Source organism: Odocoileus virginianus, chromosome 1, assembly GCF_023699985.2.
Source record: "Odocoileus virginianus isolate 20LAN1187 ecotype Illinois chromosome 1, Ovbor_1.2, whole genome shotgun sequence".
In the NCBI taxonomy this organism is placed as follows: Eukaryota; Metazoa; Chordata; class Mammalia; order Artiodactyla; family Cervidae; genus Odocoileus; species Odocoileus virginianus.
In genome coordinates, this window is record NC_069674.1 from 49,372,342 (window position 1) to 49,388,000 (window position 15,659).

The 15,659-nt window shown below is 40.2% G+C and overlaps 1 protein-coding gene across 1 annotated transcript in view; it reads right to left on the minus strand.

The window, feature by feature from the left end:
- The window catches only part of CPVL (carboxypeptidase vitellogenic like), a 118,901-nt gene that overhangs the window by 26,660 nt on the left and 76,582 nt on the right, over nucleotides 1-15,659 (minus strand).

Genomic DNA, 15,659 nt, shown 5'->3' on the forward strand with positions numbered 1-15,659 from the left:
TCCGACTCTTTGCAACCCCATGGACTGAAGCCCACCAACCTCCTTTTGTCCATGGGATTCTCCAGGCAAGAATACTGGAGTAGGTTGTCATGTCCTCCTCCAAGGGATCTTCCCAACCCAGTAATCGAACCCAGGTCTCCCACATTGCAGGCAGATTCTTTACTATCTGAGCCACCGGGGAAGCCCATAATTACTCTATGCAGAAGCTCTATAATTACTACATTTTAAAAAGATGCTTCAAACTTGGGAAAAGAATACAAAAAAACCCCAGCAGTTAAGGTAATCAAAGTATGAGTGATTTAACTTGACTCTTTTCTAGATTTGGAGGGTATATGTTGTTAGGATGCTTCCATAATGAAAAAATTTAAAAATAGAACACAATAACACTAAGAGTTTGGGCACCTCAGTTTGGCAAAAAGATGTGTTTTACTGAGGAATAATTTCTGCTGACTCAAGTGTTACCAGATATCAGTTTATTTTTTTCATGACAACTAGGTAAACAGCATAACTTTAGTTTAATCATGAAGTGAAAGTGAAAGTGTTCTTTGCTCAGCCGTGTCTGACTCTTTGTGACCACATGGATTGTAGCCCACCAGGCCCCTCTGTCCATGGGATTCTCCAGGCCAGAATACTGGAATGGCTTGCCATTCCCTTCTCCAGGGGATCTTCCCAACCCAGGGATCGAACCTGGGTCTCCTGCACTGCAGGCAGATTTTTTATCATCTGAGCCATCAATCAAGAGATGATCTTAAAAACTCATTGCAGGATTCAAGCATTTACAAGAGATGGCAGTAGGTGATCTGCATTACAAGCATCTCTCTCTCTTTTTTAATAGGAATAGATGATACAGTCATTTGCATTATGTTCATTACTTTTCAAAGTGCTTTCATGTGTATAATGGCTTTATTCTCATCCAGATTCACAAGGTGGGAATGAGAAGTATTACAAGGCCCACCTCTACTTTACCATAAAGTGGAGGTCTCACTTTACTGGGACACAGCGAGGTGCCAGAAAGCATCCTCGATCCCCATCTTCCAAATTTCTTTCTTGAACACCGTAAGACAGGAACTAAATTCCTATAAACCGACAAACATTTACTGACTCCCCACAGATCTGTGTCTAGTGTTACTCAAGCTGTAGGAAAATCAGTGGGGAAGGAGACATAGTTCACATGTCCAGCTTAGAAACAATCTCAAGCCTGTTTGTCCAACATCTCTCTGTAACTTTGGCTCTATGAACCAGGATGTGTGCAAGGACATTACTCAGCTGCTGACAGACACTTCACTTCTGTTGCAGGGAGTGGCTGTGATTAAGCAGCTATGGAAGAGCCTCAGCTTGTGCAGAATGGAGCTCTCCTAGCCACTGGTCCACCCACAGCTCTTGCATAGTGCCAATACCCCATAGGATGTATCAACACTTACAGGGTATAGTCAACTGCACTCTTTAAAGGATTCTGTACTGCCGTATAGTGACTGTCTGCCATTCTGGCTTGCTTAGGTCCACTCGCCTGTCTCCTGGTAACTGTACTGCCTTTCCCTCAAGGGAGGCTAGTCAAGGCCGTCAATCTGCATCCTTCCTCCTCCACGCAAGGGATGAGCATGTGCCCTAAGCATGGACCCTCAAATGCTCTTTCCCTAGACTTTGGATTGTCAGAAGTGACACAAGGGTCCCTGATGAGTCTGTCCATTAATTTTGCTACCCTGATTCCCAGAATTTTTCCTGGCCCCTATCTTTCCTCATGCCAGTTCTTTGGTTTGTCCATGAATTCTGTGACATATCCTGTCTTCTGATCAGTTCCTTTTGTGCTTCAAGTAACCAGAGTTGCTGCTGTTGCTAAAAGCATGAAATCTAAACTCATACATCATTGGATCCATGCCTCACATGCCACAGCATGAAGTGACTGGGAGTCCCCGGACACATGGCTCACCCTCAACGAGTCGTGGTTCCCTTTTCTGGACATGCAGATGTAAGACATATGTCTTACTGCAGTGAGAATTAGAAAATGTGAACAGGGTTCGAAGCACAGCACAGGACATAAATTGGGGGAGTTAGGTAAATAGAGTCTTCCTCCTTTGCAACTAGGTTGATAATGTGATAATGACTTGGAAGACTGACTCAAAAAAACACTTCTTCTAAAACAAACCTTCAGAGTATTCAGATGGTCTTTCTGTGTCTAATACTTGGTTGCCAATTTCACTCTTTCTGACAAAGGCCGACAGTAGGAGGGAACCCAGCCAGGGTAAATCTGAACTCTATGAACTCAAAAACATGAAATAACATGCTTTCCAGGACTAATTTTACACACATTGGGAATGGTGTCTCAGCAGTCTTTTCTTGATAGTCAGATAAATCTATAAATTACCCTTTGAAAAGAATCCTTAATTTTGTAGCATGGGATTCAAGATCCCAAGGAATTCCCCCATACTTAAAAATGCTAGAAAAGTATGGTTAAGAATATAGCTTTTAATGGGACATTTTGGAATAATATTAATAGTAGAATGCTCTCATTCTTCTTATGAGGCTGCAGGAACTGTGCTAAGCATTTTACATCCATGATTTCACAATATCCCTCAAAGGCAGGTCTTATTTCTTCATTTTAGGAACAAAGGGACAGAGGTGTAAGGAAGTGAGCCAACTGGAGACATGGATTCAAGTTCAGATCTGCCTAAATCCAAACTGTGTGCTCCTAACCCTTCTTCCACACTGCCTTAGTCACTACCACCACCCCCTGCTCAGAGGACACAGAACAGGTAGTCTGTTATTTATTTGTAATTACACATGCAAAGGAGCACACTTAAATGTAAGCATGACTCTTTGGAATGAAGGATACATGTTTAGAATTAAGAGCACAGGCCCTGTGGCTGGTATGAACTGAGCTCTGCCACTTACTAGCAAGATTATCTTGATATTAAGTTACTTAGCCTGTCTAGAGCTCAGTTTCCTCGTTTGTAAAATGGATAGAAGAGAAACATCTATGAGGGAAGGTCATTGGGAGAATGACATAACATAATGCATGTAAAGCTCTCCATATCCCAGGCAGATAGTAAGTGTTCAGTTAATGCTGGCTATTATTATTACCATCACATTAGAAAAATTCAACAGAGCTATTCAAATAGCTTCATTATTTCCAAGTGAGATGTTGCCTGTGAATTATAATTGTGATTTAGGATGTAAGTAAGAGTTAGAATAACTCTTAGGATGTGGGAGTTCTAACATAACTGCACGAAATCATCAATTTGATGAAACAAACATCAGGGGCTTATAAAAGTTATTAGGACACCTGCAGAAAGGAGCCTTGAGCTCCAGACCTGGCTCAGCTTCCCAAAGCCTGTTACTGAGTGACCCTGGAGATGTCATCTATCCATTCTGAGCCTTAGTTTTTGTCTTCTGTGAAATGGAATATCCTAGTTCTTGGGAGGACCAAATGGGATAAAAGTTGTAAAAATATTCTGTAACCTGAAAAGCAAGGCTTCATTCATGTTTTTACTTTATATCAAAAATAATCTGAAAAATAAACTTTCATAGTGGAGTGCAAAAGTTTTAAATTAGCTGCCAGGGGCCTACGTTTAGCTTGCATATATATTCATCTAGTCCCCAGGGTAGTGGTGTTGTTTTTGTAATTAGATGCTGGCATTTAAATACTAGGAGACTGGATGACACTGGCCCATATTTCCACCTGGCTACTAGGGGCAAAGGTTGGGCAGTAGTTGTCCCCCTAAGACACAGTCCTCCCCCTTCCCGAGTGTCTTCCTCCACCCCCAACAGAGGCACAAGAGCAGCTGTCATTTATTCAACGCTTATGTTACTGTTGTTCTTAGAAGAGAAAAAAATATTCCTCTGTATCCTTGTCTCTGTCATGGATAGAAAAGAAAGATCAGTATATCTCAGTCCAACACTACTCGTTTATTTTATTTCCTTCCTGGATCCATAGGCAGCTAAGTTTCATTTCCACCTGAAATGGAAGAGAAGTGGCCTTTTGTCTGAGTTAGAGAAAGGAGTATGTGCTCACTTATACATGGCAAGTATTTGCTTAATCTGCTCTCATGAAATTTCTATTTAGCCTGGTGGCTCAACTGGCAAAGAATCAGCCTGCAATGTGAGAGACCTGGGTTCGATCCCTGGGTTGAGAAGATCCCCTGGAGAAGGGAACAGCTACCCACTCCAGTATTCTCACCTGGAGAATTCCATGGGCTGTGTAGTCCAAGGGGTAGTAAAGAATCAGACACGACTGAGCGCTTGCCTTTCACTTTCACTTTCATAAGGAGAGCCAAAGGATTGGGCACCAAAGAACAGACATGAAAAGATGTGCCCTCTGTCCTCCTAATAACCCTAGATTTTAAAAAACTTTTCAAAAGAGTGAATAATCAGAGGAAGAAATGCAGGTTTACTCTTTCATTCTCTAAGCTTTCCTTAAAAAGAGGGGTTAAAAAAAGTCAATTTCACTTTACTCTTTCTCAAATCTACTCATTTTAACATTCCAAAGCATAAACTTTTCAGGTTCTGCATGTACATAAGTCAGTAGTTTCTTCATAATTTAACTTCTCTTAGCGAAAAAAACCTCCCTCTAGGAAAAATTCAGTGAACACAATCAGATGACGATTAATCCTTATTTTACATGGTAAATGCTTCTGAAGGATAAATATTTTCCAGGCAGATATAAAACAACCAACTGTGTCAACTATAGATATCTACAGACCAGTTTACTTGCTGACTCATCTAAAAACTCAGCCTCTAAACTCAGATTTTGACTTTGGGTTACGTTGGCGGGTGGGGCACCTGACACTCAAAGGAGAAAAAAGATAACCTGTGCTTTTAATGGTTCCTACACAACCAAACCTGGAGGAGGCAATAGCAAGCAACCCACTGCAGGACTCTTGCCTGGAGAATCCCTTGGACAGAGGAGCCTGGCGGGCTATAGTCCATGGGGTCGCACAGAGTCGGACACAATTGAAGCAACTTAGCACGCATATAACCGAACACTTGAAAGAAGGGGTTTGGGGCAGAAATGTATATAAATATGCATTTTGTTATATTTTCACTGTCACCTATATTATAGCTTAAGATTGAAAATAAATCACACAAGGGTCAATTTCTGATCTAAACTTTAACCATTTTTAAAAATCCAAACTGAAACACACGTATTGATGACAGACCATACAAAGCATTTCTCTTTATTTCCCCAATTACTCCTCTACTTATTAGGAAAATTACAGAAATGCCACAGGAGGAGGCTTCAGTCTCTTGGTACAACAGGAAAGCAAACTGAGCTTTTGCAAGGAGGCTGGGTTTTTGTTGTTGCATTTTTAGACGAAAGATTTATGCTTATATTTTGGCCCATTTACAATCCACCATAATACTTTGCAGACAAAGTTATGCTCTTTTCCCAATGATCCAGTGACCTTAATCTCTAACATTTTGTGGTTTCCTGTTTGGGGAAATGATTGAACAGCAGCCTAAGCTATTCCAAACTGCACAGCATTCCCAGTTGGCTGCTATCTGTCTTAGTTTTGAATGTTCTCCTGTTCACTAATATAAAAAAAAGAAAAATTAAAAAAAAAAAAAACTTTCCTTACAGATGCTAAATCAATGAAACTCCTACAAAGCAGCCCTCCACACTTCCTCTTCTGGCTGCTTTACTTATCATTCTTCTATTACAAATCCCAACATAGCCAGTTCTTTCTGCCTGGAGCAATTAGCATGACCCACCTACAGTAACTTTCTCCTGAATAGCTGAGAATTAATTTCACTAATATCCAACTCAACCCAAGGCAATTCCCAAGGGTTTCTCAAAAGCTCAGCTGCAAAAGAAAAACAATCTCAGCTATGGAGTATAATGTTTAGCAATGTTCCCCACTGGAGGCCGACTTGTTATCCTTCCAGGGACAACGCCTGGGCTCCAGTCGCCCATTGTTTGCAGTTTTGGGCCTCTTAGTTCCTGGTGACTTTGCAGAGATATAGTGCTGTAATACTCAGGAAGCCAGAGTCTCCAGGGCCCGCCTGGAGGAGACTTGACAGAAAAATAATGCAACCATTGAATGAAACAGTAGTCAATCCTGCAACCAAGTCGTTCTTCAAATGAGACAAATTTGGCTTCCAAGTTTAAGGAAGACAAAGAAAGAGAGAGAGAGAGAAAACGAACTTGGAATAAACACCCTTAGAGTGTTCCTGCCATTCTCCTACTAGTTGGTTTTGCCAAGATGAGTGAAGAATAATGAAAGTGGGGCAGAGAGCTTGAGTGAGTGTCCAGTGATAACACAAATAAAATGTCTTTCTGTCAAAGAAAGTTATTTCTGCTTTCTTGCAACTTTTGGTGGTGTTGTTTAGTTGCTAAGTTGTGTCAGACTTTGTGACCCCATGGACTGCAGCCCATCAGGCTTCCCAGTCCTTCACTATCTCCCGAAGTTTGCTCAAACTCATGTTCATTGAGTCAGTGATGCTTTCCACCCATCTCATCCTCTGTCACCCCTTTCTCCTCCTGCCCTCAATCATGCCCGGCATCACGGTCTTTTCTAGTGAGTTGGCTCTCCGCACTAGGTGGCCAAAGTATTGGAGTTTTAGCTTCCACATCAGCTCCTTGGATGAATATTCAGGATTTATTTCCTTTAGGATTGACAGGTTTGATCTCCTTGCAGTCCAAGGGATTCTCAGCAGTCTTCTCCAGCAGCACAATTCAAAAGCATCAATTCTCTGGCGCTCAGCCTTCTTTATGGTCCAATTCTCACATCTGTACACCACTACTGGGAAAACCAGTAGTTTTGACTATATGGACTTTTGTTGGCAAAGTGATGTCTCTGCTTTTTAACATGCTTTCTAGGTTGTCATAGCTTGCCTTGCAAGGAGCAAGTATCTTTTAATTTCATGTAACTTAACTTGAAATGAAATTAACTTGCAACTTCACTCTAAATAACTTAGTTGCTTTTAGAATGGAACAATAAGTAAAGCCAACTTGAAAATAATCCACTAAGCCATCACTCCAATCCCGGGATCTGAGAAAACTGTTTAACTACCCAGAACATCACACTTAAAATGACCTTTAATGATGTCCAGAATATTTTTGTCTCATTTGAAGAGTCCTGGGGGCCCACTCTAGGGGGCCCTTTGCTCAGCTTCTTGTTTCAGGGTCTGTTCTCATACCCCTTTCGGATCCCCTCACCTCTGACATCACCTCTCACTTACTGTTATTGGCTGTGTTGTGCTCAGTCGTGTCCGATTCTGTGTGACCCCATGGACTGTAGCCCACCAGGCTCCTCTGTCCATGGAATTTTCCTGGCAAGAACACTGGAGTGGGTTGCCATTTCCTCTTCCAGGGGATCTTCCTGACCCAGGGATTGAATCTGTGTCTCCGGCACTGGCAGGCGGAAGCACTCTTAGTTCCAGCAGAAATAGACAGGAGCTGCAGGAAAACCTCTTGCCATCAGTCCCCCTGCCAGCTCCCTGTTCCCTGACATTATCATTATCACTCAATGTGGACTGCTGAGATGCTGAAGAAACAGATGTGAACATGCAGAATGAACAGAGCACAAGGTGAGGAAAATCAAGACAAAGACAGTCAAGGGCTCCTGCTCAGAGCGATTCTTTTGAAAGCGTGGTTGAAGGTTCTTCTGGCTTTCATTCAGTCATTCATTCCGCACAGGAATGCTGTGCTGAAGCACTGTTTACCTGGTGACAGCATTAGAAGCTGCTCACACTCACAATAAGCAAGCAGATGGCACAGGCTGCCCCATGGCGAGGGCATGGTTAGATCACTTCTACAATCCAGGCCAGGCAAATTCAGTGGTGAAAGCCCGTGGGAAAAGCCCTAGAGGCTGTGATTGCAGCTTCCTCAGGTGGTGGGAAGTATGCAAATGCTGCTTTCCCTCCTGGACCAAAAGGCCAAGTCCAACAGCCATTGAATTAAGTTACTCACATTTACAGGGAAGGAGAGGAAACAGCAGTCAAAGAGTACTGCACCTGGAGTCAGATTTTGTGGCAAATGGACTTAAATGATGATGACTATCATTAGAAAAACCAAATCCCAAACCCAAATCCTGGCTTTGCACTCTGACTCTATCACATCTAATGTGAGTATCACAGAGATAAATAAGTGCCCTCGTGCCAATCTGTCTATTAAACATAAACAATGTTTACTTTTAAATTTCCTTAAAGAATATTAATGTACACCTTTCCCTCCCATGACCCAGGCTATGGTGGTGGGCACACACTGCTTTGAAGACCACTGGTGTCCAATGGTCCAGTCGTTTAGAATATGTTATCACTATGCATCTTCTGTTTTACTAAGGCACAAGGAATAAAGACTGAGAAGCTACTGCAGCATGGTGACATCTATTGCATAGAAGGAGTCCTCACTGTATCCAGAAAGCAATACTCCTCTCACTCTTTCCATATTCATCTTTTCAAAGTAAAGTCAACTGATGTAATTGCTTGTGTTTCATAACAACTGAATTTCACAGCAACTGGATTTAAATGTGCATTTCTAAACTTGCTGATTTTTAGGTCCTTGGAATCTACATAACAAACGGTATCAGTATTTAATACCTTTCTTCTCTTACCACCCTCACTCTGCTGTATTTAGATGGCTCAAGATTAAATTCCACTTTTATGTTGCCATAAATCACAAATGTACCTTCTAATGTTTTCAGCATGAGGTACCTTTGAATGACAACAAAATAAAGCCTTGGCAAAATTATGAGTGTATTAAAAAGCAGAGACATCGCTTTGCTGACAAAGATCCATATAGTCAAAGCAATGGTTTTTCCAGTAGTCAGGTACGGATGTGACCATAAAGAAGTTGGATCATAAAGAAGGCTGAGCACTGAAGAACTGATGCCTTTGACTTATGGTGCTGGAGAAGACTCTTGAGAGCCCCTTGGACTGCAGAGAGATCAAACCAGTCAATCCTAAAGGAAATCATCCAGGAATATTCATTGGAGGATATTCTGGCCACCTGATGCAAAGAGCTGACTCATTGGAAAATACCTTGATGCTGGGAAAGATTGAGGGCAGGAGGATAAGGGGGCGACAGAGGATGAGACAGGTGAATGGCATCACTGACTCAACGGACATGAGTTTGAGCAAACTCTGGGAGATGGTGAAGGACAGGGAAACTTGGCATGCTACAGTCCATGGGGTTACAAAGAATCAGATATGACTCAGTGAATGAACAACAACAAAATGATGACATGCTCACCAAGCAAATCAATTTAAAATATGCCAATTCACACAGTAGAAAACATTATCAAATGTCTTAAAAAAATAAGAGTAAATACAAATATATGCTGGTTGTCATTTGCATATTTCATCCCAACATTAATTTAAAGGACAAACAAGAAAAGGTGTTTGGCACTAGCATGGCAATTTGGGATGAAATCAAAGTCTGTTTAATAACTTATGGGTAATAAAAGAAAAAATAATTTATGGATATTCTTTTCCCCTTTATTCACTGAAATGCTTAAAAATCAAAAAGGCCTAGAAGAAGCATGCCTCATTAAATAAAAAAAGTTAATGCTACTCTTGACTTGAATTATAACTAAAATAGGTGAAAGTAATTTGCAAGGAACTCTGCAGTAAAACTGATTTTCAAATGCACACTTTTTATTTGCCTGCCAAGTGATCACTCCTTATCGATTATATGAATACATAAAGGAAATGTCTCAGGATTAGCTTCCCTATCCTCTGCTTTGCTTCTCTAAGAATTATTCCCTCCTTACAGAAGTCTTTCACAGAATGGTACTGGCATTCTCCTAAGGTCTTCAAAGGGTTTGGAAGAAAAGTGATCACATCAGATTATGGTCATCATAGTTTGACAAAAGCTCAGAGTCCAATTTAGCTGCTGAAGAATCAGGCACATTTAAGTGTTAAATTTTTATTGGTATGCTACACATTTATCAAATCTAGTTTCCTGGCAATATTACCATTGACATTTTGCCATCAGAAAATGTTATTAAGGAAAATGCCACAAGCAATTAGAATGACTGCTAAAATGAGTTAGATTACTAGGAATATTTACCTTTCAAAGTCCTGAGTCACATCCATTAACCAGGAATTGCCCATTTCTAAACGAAGATCTTTTGATAGCCTAGGATAAGTAAATAAAACTCTAACGACCTGGGTGTTAAGATTTCAGTCTGGTGGTAAAGCTGAGAAACACTAAGATTCTGAATTCTGAAGATGCAATTAGTTGAAACTTAATGAGCTGCAGAATGATAAGTGACAGGGAAATGTAACTTTATATTTACAATTTCCTGACTAGATGAACTTTTAAACACAGCAAACTAAGCCCTACCCAAGGGCAATTTAACCTTTAAAAGCAAAAGCATATGGAGGTATTGGCCTTTGGAGATGGTCCTTCTTAAAACTGCAGTGGCCTTGCAGACAATTTAGCAGCAACGGCAGCCTCAATCCAAGGGCAATGTTTTGCTTTGGATACAAATGACCTCTATGCATATAGCTGTAGCTCCAGTTTTTTTGAAATAATAGTTTCATACAGGAAAAATACCACATACTCTCACGCACAATCACATTTTCCCTCTCTCTCTCATGTACTCTTTAGTCTTTGAAAGTAAAGCTCATATATCTTTACACAGGCAAGAACTGTAGCCAAACAGAAAAAAGGAGGTTGAAAACATATTCAGAATCTTTAGCAAGAATCTGCATAAGAAAAATGTGTAACCTCTTTATCAGAAAGTACTAAGGAGGACCAGGGGACTTCTACAAAGAGCAAGGGAGTTAAAAACAATAGCTTTTATAGGATATGGACTATATTTCCTAGACGTTAGAGATGCCCTAATCTATCTATCTATCCACCTAGCTATCCATTCTCCATTGCATTTGATTACTTTGAAAATCAGGATACAACTTACTTACAATCAATGTATAAATCAGAATTACTCCCAAAGCATAAGGAAGTTGGGGGGAATGTGACCAAAATGTTCTAAAATTAAATAGTGATGGTGGCTGCAAAAATTTGTGAATATTTAAAAAACTACAAATTTGAATTCTGTAGTATGTAAAATATATTTTAAATAAAGTTAAAGAAATAGTATAAAGAAGTCCTGCAGATTCTTTATGTAGCCTTCAAAATATTAACATTTTAAATAACCATCATATAATCATCAAAACTAGAAAATTAACACTGATATAATACTATTTTCTTGTTACAAATCTTATTTTAAAAAATTTTCAGTTGTTCCTTAATATACTTTTTTCTGGTCCTGGATGCAATAAAAAGCACATGTTATATATATACAGTTGTAAAGTCTCCTTCATCCCTCAGTCTTTGTGTGTGTATGTTTCTTTCATAACCTTTTGACAAGCACTAGCCAGTTATTTTGTGGCTAAATTTGTCCCCTGATTTGAGTCTGTCTGCTGTTGTCTCATAATCAAACTCATGCTATGCATTCTCTTTAAAAATGTTTATTTATCTATTTATGGCTGTGCTGGGTCTTTGTTGCTGTGAGCAGCCTTTGTCTAGTTGAGGTGAGAGGAGGCTACTCTCCGATCGCGGTGCTCAGGCTTCTCATTGGGGTGGCTTCTCTTGTTGTGGAGCACATGCTTTAGGCAAAAGGGCTTCAGTATCTGTGGCAGGTGAGCTTAGTAGTTGTGGCCACCAGGGTTTATCACGCAGCCTCAGTAGTTGTGGTACACAGGCTTAGTTTCTCCATGGCATGTGGAATCTTCCCTGACCGGGAATCAAACCCGTGTCTCCTGCATTGACAGGTGGATTCTTAACCACTGGACCACCAGGGAACTCTCTTGCTATAAGCTTTCGGCAACACACATTAGCATTATTGTGTCCTCAGTACAACACATCAGGAGACGCATAACGTAGATTTGTCCCATTATGAGGAATTCCCAGGTGGCTCAGTAGTAAAGAATCTGCCTACCAATGCGGAAGACTTGGGTTCAACCCTTGGGTCAAGAAGATACCTGGAGTATGAAATGGTAACCCACTCCAATATCCTTGCCTGAAAAGTCCCATGGACAGAGGAGCCTGGTGGGCTACAGTCCATGGGGTTGCAAAGAGCTGGACACGACTGAGCAACAGTACGTATACATTCATGTGCCAGCTTTCTCCACGATAAAGTTACTATTTTCCCGTTCATCATAAACATTTTGAAAGGGGATACTTTGAGATCAGGTAAATATTCTGATTCTCATCATACTTTCACTAACTGATGTTAGTATCCACTGATGATTCTTTCCTGAAACAACTATTACTGTACTATTTGTCAAATAGTAATTTTTATTCCATTATTTCTTATACAGTTATTAATTGGATTTCCCTCCTTTTCATTTTTTGTTTGCATCACTATAACCCTGATTTTAAAGAGAATGTATATTAAGTTTTATAGACCAGAATAATGCTTACTAGTAGGTTTTTTCTTTAAATTGGAGGAGTGTTGTATTGGTTTCTGCAGGACAACAGGTGAATCAGCCACAAGTTTACCTACATTCCCTCCCTCTTGAGCCTCCCTTCCAGTCCTCCATCCCACCACCCTAGTCGTCACACAGCACCAGGCTGAGGTCCCTGTGTTATATAGCAACTTATCACTAGCTGCCTCCCTTCCAGTCCTCCATCCCACCACCCTAGTCGTCACACAGGCTGAGGTTCCTGTGTTCTACAGCAACTTGTCACTAGCTGTCTGTTTCACACATGTAGGTTTTTATTAGGTCAAGAAAGTCTCATAGTATGGTAGGTTAAATACTGCTCTGCGAAAACATATCTAGTCCTAATCACTGGAACCGGTGAATGTCACCTCATACAGTGTTAATTAATTAATTAAAAAATAATATTTCGCAGATTTGATTAACTTAAGCATCTTAAGATGGGGAGATAATCCAGGAGGTCCCTAAATGCAACCTCATGAGTATTTCTAAGAGGAAGGCAATAGGATGTTTAATCACAGAAGAGAAGGCGATGTGAGCACAGAGGGAGATGTTGCAATCATATGCCCACAAGCCAAAGAACACCAACAGCCACCAGAAACCAGAATGGATTGTCCCATTAGAGTCATCCTACTGACACCTTGGTTTCAGCCCAGTGAGAATTCCTCAAGATTTCTAACCTCTAGATGGTAAGAAAATAAATTTCTGTAGTTTACACCATCAAGATTGTACTAATTCATTACAACAAGCATAAGAATCTAATACAGATACTACTATTCCTAGTACACTATAAACTTTTATCCTGGGACTTTCCTAGTGGCCAGTGGCTAAGACTTCATGCTCCCAATGTAAGGGTCCTGAGTTCCATCCCTGGTTCAGTTCAGTTCAGGTCAGTTTGGTCGCTCAGTCGTGTCCAAGTCTTTGCGAGCCCATGGGCTACAGCACACCAGGCTTCCTCATCCATTCCCAACTCCTGGAGTTTACTCAAACTCACATCCGTTTATGAGTGATGCCATCCAACCATCTCATCCTCTGTCATCCCCTTCTCCTCCCGCCTTCAATCTTTCCCAGCATCAGGGTCTTTTCAGATGAGTCAGTTCTTCGCATCAGGTGGCCAAAGTATTAGAGTTTCAGCTACAGCATCAGTCCCTGGTTAGGGAACTAAGATCCCACATGCAGCAACTAAGACATGGTACATCCAAATAAATAAATGAATAAATTTAAAAAAATTTAAACTTTTATCCTAAATGGATTTTGATTTTGTCAAATCCAGTTTTTGCATCTATTAAGATGAATGTTTTTTATTTTTTCAATGTTTTAGGTGATACACTGCATGATGGAACTTCTAATGCAAAAATGTTCTCGCATTTATGAGATCAACTCAACCTCATCTTTTTTATTCACTGGTGGATTAGGTTGTGTTACTCCTAATAAGATTTATATTTAACCATGATCTGATTTAATCACCAGTAACTCCAATAGTCCAACAGATTATTTCTCAGTTGTCTTGAAACTGCTAATATGATATTTCAAATTTACCATACATATATCTAAAATTACTGAAAAGAGAATGACTTAAGTACACATCCCAAGTAGGTCATCACAAGAAAAGGGTTATGTCTTCACATAGTCTACACAGAAACTGATGTGCTGCAAAGAGTTCTATAAGTTTCCAGAAACCAATGAAGGTATTCCTCAGCCCATCAGAGAATACTCTACACTGGCTAAAATGAATCTAGTACTAGAAAAAAGACTTCCATGTTCTTATGAATAGAAACATGTGCACTATTTTCTATGACAAATTAGCACTGAGTCTTACATAAATATATCCTCGAGGGTACTAATGTTTTAAGCCAGCCTAGGTTGTTCTGATTCCACTGCATACACACTGAGGTTCACCACCATGAGCAGACAAGCCAAAGATAATTGCTACCCTGCGGCCTGTGCCAGCTCCAGCCATGAATATGCAGTCTGTTCTAGCAGCAGCCACTTTCTGGGCTGCACTCAGACTGACTACATACTTTGTTCGCTTTCTTTCTGGAAATATGGTTTATCTGCACCACAAATCTATTCTCTTTTTCTGCAACTGAGAGTTTGAAAGTTTAGAAAATATTCTGATTTCATCGGGATTCCTATTGGCAGGCTTAGGATCCATGGGAAACAGAGACAGATATGTTTAAATATCAAAACGCAGGCTCATCTTTAATTAGCATATTCTTTTTCAACAACCAAGTGGACACTGTATGGTGATGAGCCAGTATCAAAAGTTTTACATCATCAAGTGAACTACATGTCCCATGCAATCCTCATTTGGTTGAGAAAGGAATCATATTCTAGTTAAATTTACAGAGCAAGAAAATCTATCTTCCAAGGGCACAAAATATATACATGGGAACTTCTTTTTTCACTTTCTACTCAAGAAAATCATTGTGCATTCCTTAATGTTATAGCCAATTGTTTTCATCTTGAAGACATAAATGTTACGTAGTCTATACAGAAACTGATGTGGGTTTCTTTTTGGTTTAATAAATTTGTAGGTAATAAATATATGATGAATTATGAACAAGTTTAATAGATATATTTTTGATATAGCACTAATTTATAGAACTGACTTTTCTTTCATCCATTTATTCATTTATGCATTAGTGATGTCTGCTTGAGGCTGGTGCTACAACTGACAGCCCATAATGGCAGCACAGGGTGCTAAGTGTGCTCCCCACAGTAGAGGCCACATGGTCAGAGAGTTCAGAGAAGAGGACAACCAGCAGAGCACCAGGAAGTTGCTCAGAGAAGGCTCCAAGCAGGCAAGCACTAAGGACCACTCACTACATTTCCCCAACAGAACCAGAGATAGCAGTGGTTGAAAGTCTGACCTCATCTAGTTAGACTCTTTCTTGCCTAGAAAGTATTTCGTCAAGTTCTCCAGATTTATAATGGGTTTGTAGAGTCTGCATATCACTGACCTTAGGTTATTTGGGATAAAAGTTGTATGTCCAGGGACTGGACTGAAACTCTTTGTACTATAGGCAGGACCAGAAAATAGGTCTTTTAGGTTGGGCATATTCTGAAATACAATCTAGTAAGGCTGTATTAGGCCGAGGACTCCCCGGACAGTACTAAGGGTTGTACATTGAACAGTCCCAACACAGACAGTGCTGAAATGTGTATTCCTTATGTCATAAAATGGCAGGAAAGAGTCTGGTTCAAATAAAAGCAGTATATCAGGACAATTTTTTAGTTAGATAGAAATAAAGTACTTGAGTACTTTATTGAGT